Here is a 13,829-nt window from a genome sequence, read left to right as displayed (position 1 = left end):
TCTGTATGTGTTTGCGGAACAAAATTAATGTTTAATTGGCTGAAGTGTTCCAACAACAAGCTTAATGTTCATTGGGTGCGAACCATCGAAAGTAGAAATGTTTCCTGCCATTCACTTCTCCGCAGAGTAGCAAGGGCATCTAATTGGCTCACATCTTGTAAGGAGGACCTTCCTGAGTTTAATGTTGATTGGTTGCAAACTATTGAAAGTATAAGTGTTGCTAGGTATTCCCTTCTCCTCGGCGGAGTAGGAGGGTTATCTGATTGGCTGACATGTTCCAAGGTGGACTTTCCCCATCTTGATGTTGATTCACTGTAAACTATTTAAAGAAGTTCCACAATTCCTTTCCTCTCTGCCGAGTATTAGGGACATTTTATAGGGTAACGTGGGACCTTCCGAAGCTTAATGTTCATTGGCTGTAAAGCATTAAAAGTAAAAGTGTTGGCAGCCATTCCCTCTTCCTCTGCGCAACAACATGGACATTTTATTGGCTAAAGTGTTCCGAGCACAAGTTTGCTCCTTATTGGGTGGGAACGGTTCACTGTTGTCTGTCATTTTGTGAGGCACTTCCAAAGCAGTACGGGAAAACAAAGTAGTAGAGGGGAGGATAGGAACACTATATTAACTCTGTACAGTGGTCACAAGGTGGTGGACAGGGATTGTTAAGGTAAAAATGTTTTTTTTATATATTGTAAGGGCCATTTAGATCATTGCCGTGGGGTGTACAAATCTCGGTGGAAAAATAAGTGTCTTGCAGTCTTCTTTTTATCAAGTTTGTGGGTGGGATACTTCTCAGGAGCAGTATTTACTTATAATGTGGTGTTTACTTTTCTGATGGGGAGGTGTGGTTGCGCAGTAAAATTTCAGTCTTTTGTCATTTGAGATGGTATCAGTGATGTCACTGACCACGCCATGAATTATGTAATATGTGACGTCATGAGCAGTGCATTGCAGGGGTGCAAGTTATAGTTAGCTGAACTAACTATAACGGTGAAATTTCGATGGTTTTGTACGAGTGAAATGTCCAGCTAACTATAACAGTCCTGAAACCTATATATGTACACACACCCTGCCTCGAGTGGGGTGCTCACACCAGCAGTGGCTTAAATGCAACTATTTGGGATATTCTCACCCACAAAATGCAACAGTTGGATTAGATATGGGTCAATTTTTTACTACACGCTGCTGCTAGATCCTTCATTTTGTGATTTATGTCATTGGGATGGATGCACGGGGCGGCAACCTTTTGAAGGGGCTCGGACATGTTTCACTGCAACAACCCCTCACATTAGCCCTTTTTTAGGTCTAGCCTAGGCAGCGCTTGCGCTATCTCTTCGAGAAATGCTGTATCTAAGATATGGGCTTGAGAAAACGCCAATCTTTTTCATTGGTTCCTCTTGCTATCCTTTTTAAATGCCTGCTTCAAATTGGTTAACATGCTTAGTAGTCCGTCCTTTTCTACTTTTGTAGCCTCCTATGAGGATTGACCCTGTTACTGTGGTGTTACTTTTCATGTTTACTTATGGGACTTGGAAAGTACTCTTTTCTTATTGTTGGCATGCCTCTGCTCGTGGGAGTTATCTTTACTTCGAGCAGGCTGAAGGGTTCCTGGCAAAATCATTAACCAGTGCTTCTGCTTCCCTGCTGATACGCATTCTCCACAGGCTTTGCTGATGTCATTTTTTGTTAATTGAAACTTTTACACACTTCGCAAGGTTGTTTTTACTTATAAAACATGTAGGTGATGCTCAGAGCACACGCTTCACTGGATGTTTTTTTATAATTAAATTAAACCTTCACATGCTTCGCACTATATTGCTTGTATTTTTTACTTTTTTTTTTTTAAACCTACTCAGCGTGGCGCCGGATTTATACCTGACGTTTCAGTTTCAGGGCTAGTGCTTTGAACGTGGCTCTAGTGAGCCATCCGTGCAATTGAAAGTGTTTGGTGCACAAACAGGACTTCAGCCACATGGACTGTACTGTAGCTTGTAATACGTATTTGCAGGGGCCATACTTTGTGTGCAAGGGAAAACCCCCTCAAATACTTTAAACTAGTAAATGGCAGAGTACTAAAACCCTGCATGTTTAGTTGCTCTGACTGGATTTCTATCAGCAAGCTTGGATGATAAAAGGTTTACATACATGATTTACATTTCTTTTGCCAATATTTTTTAGGTCGAGCCCATATCGGGTATGCAGTAATGGAGTATGAAGTGGAAGCTCCGCCCATGTTTTTAATTGGCCGGGTCATTGATTATGAAGCTTGTTAGTTCCTCCTTGTTATGGCCATGTCGTCATTTGTACCCTCCCATGGTTACTGGCCCGTTTAATTTGAGTGTTACACAGTACGGTTGGTGTTATTTAGAATGTGAGCACTACTTTGTCGATGCCTTCTCTCTCCCTCCCCTCCACCCAGACCGCACTCCCGTTGTCCGTGCTCCCCCAACCCGTTATCCGTGATGCAGTGCAATAGGTCTCGCTTGTACCTCAGTTTGGAGTCTCTCGCCTGAATTCAGCCTTATTGGCATCTTTGGTGGAACATCACTGAAAGGCACTGGTAATGCCTATAGTTCTCAAAGGTGAAAATGATTGTTGGCTTTTCCAAAGCTTGTTCGTATTACTAAGAGGTCTTTCCACAACAGCCCACCTTTAGCTGTGGTCGAGGAATAGAAAGTAAATAGAGTAAGGCCTGCTAAACCTGAACCTTCGGTGAACAATGAGTCGCCATTACACTTTACGTCCTATACAGCTACTTCACTGGACCCGAAGAAACTGGAGCACGTTACAAGAGTACCAGTTACATTACATAAGATCACGTTCATAATTTCTAGTCTCAGGGTGTGATTTGTATAGAATCACAGAATGATGTGTCGACGCCAAGACCCAAACCTGATTCCCCAGTTCCGGAGTTGGTAGGCTCTGGCCGTAAGACACCCATCCTCACTTTGTTTCGCATTCTTTCATCCTAGGACGGTCTTCTGTGTGATCGAGCCTTGGGAACCTAAACTCTAATATTTTCTGCGAAGTTATCAAAGTTGTAGGATCTCTGGCAAATCTATCTTTCGTGGCTGAAGTAGTGATTGCCGGGTCTAAAACTCAAAAGAAGTACGCTACAAGTTACACTGCATTGCCTAGCGCCCGTTGTCTAGATATAATCCCAGAACAACTCCAAGAATCCCAGAATACCACAAAATATTGAAGTAGGATAATCATTTTTTAGTGCTGTATTTCAATAAAAAACACCTAAAATACCAGATTGGTTGTAGACTAAGTATATGCCATGGATTCCTGTTCCCACACTGTCCAGCAGACGGTAAGAGGACTCAGCCGGACCACATTGAGGATGCCCGCCAGTAGCAGAGGGACAAACCTTGCAACAAGTCGAGATAATTTGTATGACGTGACAAACGAGCAAGCATGGCTGGAGTAAAGAAAATCTGAGATAGCACATCACAGCATCCAGCGAACTAATGACTTTTCTTAACGAGTATAATTAACTGTGATCTTAAACTGCAATGAATTTTCTACCTTGGCTTTTAACTGGTTTTAACAAAGCTTTTTCCTGACCAACTGTAACAACTTAAAACGTAGTTAGATGGGGGAAATCATATTGAATGTCTATTTACATTTTTTATTCTTTTAAGTGTTAATATTGCAATGGTTTTAGTTACCTATGCAAAAATAAATAAACTCAATGAAACTGTTCCCACACTGCTTGCTGCCGGTCATTTTTGTTTATTTTTCTTTGCTGACTACCCCAGCCATCCTATTTTGGTGGTTGCATATTTGCATTCCATCAGTTACTTTTTTGTATACTTTAGTGTATCGCTGTAAGTAGGCCGTATATGATCCGATATGGATCTCGTGCATAAAATGTGACTTGAACCCGCCTATACCAGGCTGTATAGGAGGAGACCTTTAGTAATCTATTTACTTTTTGGGCCAAAAACGTGCACGCATGGCATTGCTTTCAATGGCAACGCGTGCACTTTTGGCGATTCCCTTGCAAGAGCGAGCTTTGAAACCATCTGTTTGTAATTAACAGATGGTTCCTGCTCGCTCCCGCAAGGAAAACAGGCGCAGGCCCCCTCCTCTCTCCTCTCCCACTGCTGCATCCTCCTCTCCTCGTCAAACTTTTATTTAATTTTTTTTACGCGAGGAGCGCGCGCTGGTTAGACCTGGAAATCTTGAGTTTGTCTGGGACTGGATGTGTGTGGCTTGCACTTGCACATAGTTCACTGCAGCCAGGGCATTGACCCACAGAACTATCTTGGATACCAGTTGGCGCGCATACATTATAGGCAGATTGGGCGAGTGGGCGTCTACTGTATTCGCCCATCGTTCTTTCTTTAGGGCACCACACGCTGCAGGCAATGGGTGAGCCCGCCTCTTGAGTCAAGGAGTTGCATGTTTCTCCGATTCGGTGAAGGGAGAAAGCGAGGGGGAAACCAGACAGATTTGGCCTGCCTCCGGGAGTTTAGATGGCAGGCTGGAACACAACCCATAATGGAAAAAGGCAGGACCAGGCAACCCTTCAAGTCCAAAAAATGGATTCGAGACACGAAAGAAGCAAATATGGAGCTATTGGTTGAAAGCTGTGAAAGAGACCTAAAGCCTCCTAGCAACCTGCAGAATGTCAACGAGCTGACCGATCACTACATAACAGCTGTCGAAAATATCGTCAATAACACCATGCCATTAAAACTGAAAAGAATCTCGGAGAAGACAAAAAATCCTTGGTTTAATGAAGCACTAAATGAAGATAGGCGCAAATTGAGAATGGCCGAAAGAAAATGGAGACGACACCCTTCATCCCCTGAGCTGAAAGCCATCAGAAAAATTAGAAACCAATATAATAAAAAGATCATCAATTCAAAAAAAGAATTTATAAGATCAGAAACACCCTTCATCCCCTGAGCTGAAAGCCCTCAGAAAAATTAGAAACCAATATAATAAAAAGATCATCAATTCAAAAAAAGAATTTATAAGATCAGAACTGGATAATGCTAAAAACAGACCACGAAAACTCTTTGAAATCCTAAAGCAACAATCAAACAAACTAGCCGAATCCGTTCATGAGAACTCAAAAACACCCCTAAACTGTGAAGAATTTTCCACATTTTTCACAGAGAAGGCGAAATCGCTTGAAGTAGAGCTCATAAACGCCGTGGCGAACCTTCCCATCGAACCACTGCCTACGAGCGATACTGTCGCTACATCGGAGAGTACTAAGGCAAAAAACAAGGCAAATTGGGATACGTTCGAACTGTATGACCAGCACAATATCGCCAAGACGTTTTCAGAAATCAAACCAAACAACCACTACCAAGATCCCCCTTCCCGCAAAATGTTTAAAAGAAATCAACCACGTTTTGGTTCCAATATGGACCAAAATTATAAATGCTTCACTATCACAAGGGATCCTCCCTGACTGCCTAAAAACAGGTCAAGTTGTTCCCATAATCAAAAAACCTTCAGCAGATACATCAGATCCAAACAACTTTCGCCCAGTGACCAACATCCCGTTACTGGCCAAGCTAATTGAGAAATGTGTACATACCAACTGAGCCAACACATCACCAAGTTCTCCTTGCTAGATGAATGCCAATCAGGATTCAGAGCAGGGCATAGCACAGAAACGGCGATCCTCCATATTGTTGATGATGCGCTACAGGCCCTTGACCAAAATCAAGCATGCTTACTGATTCTCCTTGACCTGTCTTCGGCTTTCGACACGGTAAATCACGAAACATTACTGACCAGGCTGCGGGACAGAATGGGACTGTCAGGAACTGTGCTGAAATGGTTTGATTCTTTTTTACAGAACAGGACACGGCGATTCCTGGTCAACCAATCAATCTCACTTCCATGCCCTATTTCAATAGGAGTCCCTCAAGGATCGACGCTATCCCCAGATCTGTTTAACCTATACGTCGGACAGCTTACAGAAATTCTCCAAAAATCACGGATATCCTATCACATGTATGCAGACGACATGCAAATATACATAAAGATCATATCCTTAAAAGACATTGAACTAATGAACGAGACATGAAAAATGGCTCTACAATGGTTAACTACCAATCAGCTGAAGCTAAATGCTCACAAAACAGAGTTCCTACTAATCTCACCAGCAAGGAACCATACGGAACTAAAGGAATGGACGAAATTCGTGACTGCGCTAAACTGCACCCCAACACTAATCAATTCAGCTAAATCGCTAGGAATCACCTTAGACTAGAATCTGGACATGAAAGCTCACATTAACTCAATGGCTAAAAATGCCCGCTTCCACCTGAACTACTTAAGAAAATTGAAACCATTCATCTCGGAGGCGGATCTCAAATTGGCAATCCAATCCTTTGTTATCTCGAGGATTGAATATGGCTGCACCACCTTATCTGGCTTACCAAAAACGTCCACAGCACCACTGAAAGCATGTCTTAACGCTGCGGCAAGAATTATCACCGGATCTAGGAAATATGATCATTTATCCCCACACTTGAAAGCTTTAAACTGGCTACCTTATGAAGCCAGAATCCAAATGAAGATAGCATGTATCACCCATAAAGCGATACACCACAACACCCCAAGATACCTAGCGAAGAAAATTCAGCTGTCCCGTGGTAACCGACCAGCTAGGAGTGCTGAGGAGTTGCTGTTACGGCCAGCCTTTTTCCGAAAGAAAAAAACCTATGACAGAGCGTTCTCAGGAGCTGCCCCCAGAATCTTGAACTCACTCCCTCCTAACATTAGGAAGATCCAGAATTTGGCAACATTCAAACTGGAAGTGAAGAGCCTTCTGATGAATAAATACATTACTTAGAGTAGAATTTTGATCACGGCCTTGATCTATTACTACCCCAATACAGAACAGTTATGACATCAGAAAGGGAAGCACAGTCAGTAATATAATGAACGCTAATTCTAGGATGTAAGACCGACCTAAAGTATATCACTAAACAATATCTTGACCGAACCTAAAACTACATCCTACATGAACTTATAACGATCTACCTCATCTATGTATATATATATATATTGCTTATGATAGACGTTTAGCCGCAAATGACTATTAACGCTAACTACACATGTGTTTTTGAATATATATCATCTACTTCATATATGTTGTTCGTATAACTGTTAATATATTTGTTAATCCTTTACTTCTTCTATGTTAAGCGCTCTGATACCCACGGGTATTGTTCGAACTTTACAAAACTTTATAATAAATAAATAAACCCCCACCCCGTACACACCCACCGCCCATGGAAGCATCGCTGCCGGTTACTGCACAGGAGATCCAATTGTTATAGCATCTCCCTTTCAGACAAGTGAATCCAGGCCAATGTTTCCTTGCATTAAAACAGCCGGGAAGGTGATTTTGGAATTAAAATGAGGTTAACTCTATTTGTCAAATTACCGTTTGGGAAGACTATTAAAAAATAAGTTCATAGATAGCACCACATTTTTCTTAAACCAGAAGGATTCTCATTTCTAAATAGGGTTGGGTTGATGCATGCATGTTTTGCCCTTGTGCTCTCGTAGCCAGCTATGTGTCTGCTTGTACCGTATGGCGACTCTGGAAGCAATAAAGTGCCTTATTGGGGTTTTCTGTTGCCTCTCCTTAATTTATCTTGAAGGTACAGAGGTTTGCAGTTTGATTCGACCTGTGTTTAAAACTGCTCACAAATTGGGTACATCCTGCCCGGGTTAAACGAGAGGTACATTTGAGATGCGTCATGAACATACATGAGATCTGAAGAAAACTGGCTATTCGCATCTGGCTTTTTTTGTCCGGTAGGGGTCACTATTCAAGTACAAAAAGACATTTTCAACCTCTTTCATCAACTGAATGCTTCCTCATTCCCAGCTAAAGTGGACACCCCCAGTAAACCGTAGGCCCATTTATATCGACATCACAGGCCAATGCTACCCAAGTCGCTCTTTGGACTTTCATGTACGTCTCAGTCATTGGTTGAAGTGCTACCACAAGTTACAAATGCGTTTTATCTAATGGCCTTTTTTTTCTTTTTTTACAAATTCAATATTGGGATTTAGCCAGGCGGGGGGATGTTTTTCTCTGATTAATTGAAACGTAGGCTGTGCTGTGGACAACACACCCTTAAAGTAAATCAATGTTGCTGGTTCCGGTGATGAATGAGTTTCTGCTCGGTGGGACTGGTGATTCATCATCATGGGTTGGATTTGGTAGGAGATGCACTCTCTCCCTTGCACGGACTGGGTGACCCTTGACTCTCCAGCTCACGGTGGTTTGAGCTTTTTGCTCTCTCTCCAGGTTTTAAGAATGGCTTGAATCAGATAGCGCTTCTTAGCAGGCACACTATGTACCAGGCCTGCTTCCTACTAAGAGGTGCAAGTGTTGTCTTATTCAAAGCACACGCTTGCATGAACTAGCCATTTTAAAAAGTACAGCAGCAATGCTAAGAAATGAAGGTAGTTTCCGAATTAAAGTTTGAAAGTACTGCAGAAAAATGTCTTGGCTGATATGTAATGTAGACACCCCCCCCCCCCCCCCCCCCCCCAAAAGTTATAGCACCGTCCCTTTGTACGGAAACCAGCAGCCTTGTTGGGAAGTGCTGCGACTGCCCCATTGATGATTAAGGTAAGAAATGTCTACAAGGGATTTCGTTTTTAGACGGAGTACATATGATTCAAACAAAATCACTTCTAGGATTCATAAGTCAATTGAACACAACTGTATCCATGGAATAACTCATGTATTCCAATGTTGTTCAAAATAATACATTCAATGTAGAGCAAAAAGAGGAGAAATTGAAAAGGCACACAGCAAACCAATTATATATGAAGAACATTTTATATTTGAAAAAAATCAGGGGGATATATAGAAATTAATCCAAGTATAGAAGTTCTAAAAAGCTGTACATGTCAATTCACAGGTCTGTTCACAACTTAGCATCAACTCCGTTAATTAATGAAGGAAATCCAATTCATAGAAGTAAAAATGGTTTCTTCCAGTGCACAAATGCTGTGGAGATGATGTTTTTGGTCGACGTTTAGGTCTTCCTTGTTGTCATCTATGAGACCATCATCAGGACTATTGTTTTTCAAAACGAAAGCCCCTTGAAGGAACTGGGCACAATTGCCTCTGGTCTCCGAACTGAACAATTATGTTCGGTTGAGTCCAGGAGATCTGAAATAGTAATACTTCACGCTCTGTGTAGGAAGGTGGATATCTGACTATGGTTGCCCCCAACTTTTTGCCTGGTGTTTTGCTGGTTTTTCGACTTAGTTGACATGGGGCCCTGCTATTCAGGACCCCAGGCCCACTGCTCTCTCTGTAAAATGGATTCCATGTACCCTAGGTGCATTTACCAATTGGTACTGGGCCACCTTATCAGTCCCTGTACAGCATACCTTAGGTATCCAGGGCATAGGTGTACCCAGGGCCTACCAGGGGCTGCAGCATGTATTATGCCACCCCTGGCTGGCCACCCAAATCTGACACAATTGGCTGCACGACAGCTGGGGCAAGGTGGTGTAATCACCCTTTGCTTTAGTTATAGTATTCCTATATCTAACCCTAAAATGGACACATATATTCCTATCAGTCACTCCTATGGCAGGCCTTATCAATCCGGAAGGCAGAGTGCTTGGAATTATGTGAGATGGTGCTCTGGCATGAGCTGAGCCCATTTGCAGCTTGCGGAACCAAGTCCTAATAGCTGTTCCATGATAACGCTATACCATATACTCTTAAGTGCATTATGTACCTCGCGGTCAAATGCTAACTTTGGCATAGCATTATCAAAACATGTCTAGTAAGGTGTCATACGAATTGGAATACTAACCCCTCGCCAATTCTGGCGACGGGGTTAGCATTCCACCCTTCTAGAGGGACACGACATGTATGTAACTGTGAACCCCGGTTAAAGTTAACTCGAGCCTCAGCATCACAAAATGGATGCTGCCACCACCGACACAAGTCTGACCTCCTGCTGCTGGGAGTCCTTCCAGCGAGGAGGGCTCGGACAAAGGGTTTCCTGTCAGGGGCGGTGCTAGCACCATCCCAGACAGGATTTTGTGTATCCCAGGTAGGCAGGGCTGAGAGGAAGGTGACTGCAAGTGGCACCCCGGTGCTCACTGTGCATATGTCGGCTCAAACCAGTTCCAGGGGCACCCCAGCCCCTGAGCTGGGGAGAGACCGGACAAAGGAGAGGGGTGTAGCCACCCCCCTCCTGGTCCCACCCATGGGCAGGACCTAGTCGCGTGCCAGCCCCTTTTCTTAGGATAAAGGGAGGAGCGGGCCCCCTTCCCAAATTAGATAATCTTGAATCTTGAACTACTTTCCACGAAAGGAACTCTTGACATTCTCTGAAGACTCTCCCTTGTGGCTAAGGAGTAGCCACCCTGCACCCGCAGGCACCACCTAAGCATCGCGGTTTGCTGCACGTCCATCCTCCGGATCAAGACTGACCAGCTCGACGAGACCCGGATTCCCTGGCATCTCTGACCTCTACCTGTATCATCAGCCCAGCTGAGATTCGTGGGTGTGAGGAGACCTGAGGGACCGGCCATCTTCTAAACCTGCACGACGCTTAACCAGCACGACCGCCGAGGGATCCTCGAGTGAGTGCACTGGGGTTTGAGAAGCCCCAACCCAGAGCAGCTCCGGCACCGAAGTCCAGCCCCCCAGCATCCACGAGATCTGCGTGGGGCCCTTCTGCTCTTCTGCTGTTCGCTACGTTGTCCGGTCACTTGCCCGTTGGCTAGTGACCCTCCTGACGACGTACCACGACGTTTTCACCGCTGGTCTGGTTGCTCCAGACTGGCCCTTGTTCCCTTCCAAAAGAGGAGCACCCCGGACCCTCCTGGTCCACTCCAGACGCCATCTTGACTTCACCGCGTGGGCTTGCCTTTGCCAAAGCTTGTTGCTCCAATCCTGGTACCAGCATCGCCGACAGCAGACACCCTCGTGGGACAGCTCGCACCTCCAGCCTGGTCGCCGACAACGCCTCCTGGCCCGTGTGGCTGCAGAGTCCAGCGTCGCCCACTCACCTGATCGCGGTGACCTCATCCGGTGCCATCCTGGTGCCCACACAATCACTGGCTAGTGATTAAGAACTGAGTCCCCTCCGCTTTCAGGTCGTCTCCATCACCGATCCAGCCTTGGATCACACCGAACATCTTCACTGGTCGCCTGCCAGCAACTTCTTCTTTCAGGCTCCATAGACTACAACGAGGATTCCCGATGTCTTTTGAACCCTATGCAGCCGCAGCCCCTGGACTAGGTAACCCGAGCATTTCGGTGCTCCAACGCAGGTTCACTATCCAAGTGTCCAGATCCTTTTTCGTTTTTAGTCTACCTAGATATATGGTTTTTCGTGCCCCTCGGGCATTTGTGTAAATTGTGCAACTTGTAGTATTTTCGTGTTTTGTATTGTGCTTAGCTCCCTGACTCATAAAGAGTTCAGGGTAGACTTGTTATTAATAAATATCCTTTATTTTTATAACAACTTGTGTGGTGTCCTTTCACTTGGTGTTCAAGGGGTATATGTGATGGTAAAACAGCTGGCTTAACACGCCCTCTAGAGTTTAGCCTAAAGACTGTTTTTGTCCACGCTACTAGGATAGCTGGTCTATAAGGTTGACTTACAACCAATCATCAATAAGGGTCATTTGGTATGATACACAGTGATCACTAGAATAGTGAGTACTATATATCAGGCCAACTTCTCACATTCTGTATTACTGAAGTTAGAACATTGCGGAGGGTCTAATTGCCGATCATGTGAATAATACCACGACCGTGGCCTTTTAATTGCGGCTACCATTGGAATTATAAAACTTCAGAACTTTTATACCTGGATTAATTTCTATATATCCCATGATTTTTTTCAAATATAAAATGTTATTCATATATAATTGGTTTGCTGTGTGCCTTTTCAATTTCTCCTTTTTGCTCTTCATTGAATGTATTATTTTGAACAACATTGGAATACATGAGTTATCCTATGGATACAGTTGGGTTCAACTGACTTATGAATCCTAGAAGTGATATTGTTTGAATCATACGTACTCAGTCTAAAAACGAAATCCCTTGTAGACATTTCTTACCTTAATCATCTACTTTGCCCAAGCCTACAAGGGTTTATTGGGTTTCCCTGAATATACTAATACTGCCCCATTGAAGCATTAATGTTCTTTTAAAAGTACAGCAGCCTTGTTAAGACATACTGTTATTGTCCTATTAAAGGCACATCAGACCTAATGTCCGGCCCAACCACTGACCCGTTAAAGGTACAGCAACCCCATTGAGAAGTAGAGGTGCTGGCTCCTCAATTGTACTGGAGCACCGAAGGCAACTGCAGTTAGGTTCACGTTAAAAGTACGGCCACTCTGTTGAGAAGTACAGACACTGTCCCCGTAAGGGCCCAGAAGCCCCTATGAGTGTACTATAGACATTATCTCTTTGAAAGTAAAAGTCAAGCGGCAGCACTGGGAAGTACAGGAACTGCCCCTGTAAAGGGTCGCCAGTCATGGTCAGAAGTTTCATGACAATTACTAAGTTCAGTTAAATGAAGGCTCTGCAGTGGCTAGTAGGACTTCTCCATTCACATCTTCCAGTTATGCCAACAAATGCATGAACCACCGTCAAACATTGACAAGCGAACATGGCTGCCATTTTGAAACTGTGTTCACATCTTTTCTTCTGCCACAACAAAGATGTAGAAATTAAAAAAAAATAGTATATGATGTGCTTTGCTTTAAGTAACCTGTTTCTATACGGCAACATTTGATTTATGTTGCGTTGGTGTTGAGACAAATCAACATCACTCCAATCTACAACTCTTGACTCTCCATTCCTCTCTCATAACCAGCCCTTATTTCTGGCCAGATGTCCCCAGTGGACCTTCAGATGATGAACTCCGGGCAGAGCATTTTTCTAATTGAAAATGTGATGTCAGACCTGCAAGTAAACAAACACATTTTCCTTCAGAAACTTGTTCCTAAAACACATTACTTAATTGGGAAATTGTTTTTTCTTATCACCCTATTTCCCATCTATTGAGGCTTCACTGTTTAAAAAGCTAGTCCTATATCTGTGCTTGGCTCTCTATGACCTAACTGTTCACATTCTATATTTGCACAAACTTCAGAAACCCCACCGCCCCCCAAAAAATCTGCTTCCCCACGCTTAAATTACAATGTTGTTGTGACAACTCTTCACAGGAAGCAGACCTGCGCCGCCACGGTAACAGCAGTCAAACACAGCACACCTCCCCCACTCCCAAACAAGCATTGGCATAGCCAATAGGTCTCCTTTTTGGGACCTTATAAGTATTTAGTAATGCAGCACAATATCCTTGTTGCAACAACATCAACTGTTGCATGGCTAACTACTTACAAGGTCCCAAATTCGAGACCTATTGGCTATGCCAATGCTTGTTTCCATTGAATGGCCCTGCGCTGTGCCTTGTTGTTTGCCTGCCTTTGCTTGTTTGTGCGCCACTTCATCGTTCTTCACGGCCACTGGCCATCATGCATAACTATAATGGTCAGCCATCAGGCTAAAACAGACTCCACCATTTAATTACATGCACGGGGAGAGTCTCTCTCCCCAGCGGCCGAGTGGAGCAGATGTTCAGTTAAACATTAGATTAAATGCCTATCTCCCTTGGAGTGGTACAGGCCAAAACACACGGTCTGGGCCCACTCTTTCTCTCCAGAAAGAAAGACGGACGAGGAACACATGTTGTGGGGTGACAAACACGGAGGTGTGAAACCTTCGATCTTTATAATGTGATGCACACAGCTGTGTGAAGTACAGTCTAGGGCTAGGC

General features: G+C 43.9%; 1 protein-coding gene across 3 annotated transcripts in view; it reads left to right on the top strand.

The window, feature by feature from the left end:
* Positions 1-13,829, top strand: part of ST3GAL5 (ST3 beta-galactoside alpha-2,3-sialyltransferase 5) — a 296,048-nt gene that overhangs the window by 40,867 nt on the left and 241,352 nt on the right. The window lies entirely within an intron of this gene.

This window comes from Lissotriton vulgaris, chromosome 3_2 (genome assembly GCF_964263255.1).
Source record: "Lissotriton vulgaris chromosome 3_2, aLisVul1.2, whole genome shotgun sequence".
Classification (NCBI taxonomy): domain Eukaryota; kingdom Metazoa; phylum Chordata; class Amphibia; order Caudata; family Salamandridae; genus Lissotriton; species Lissotriton vulgaris.
This window is presented reverse-complemented; position numbering and strand designations above follow the sequence as displayed.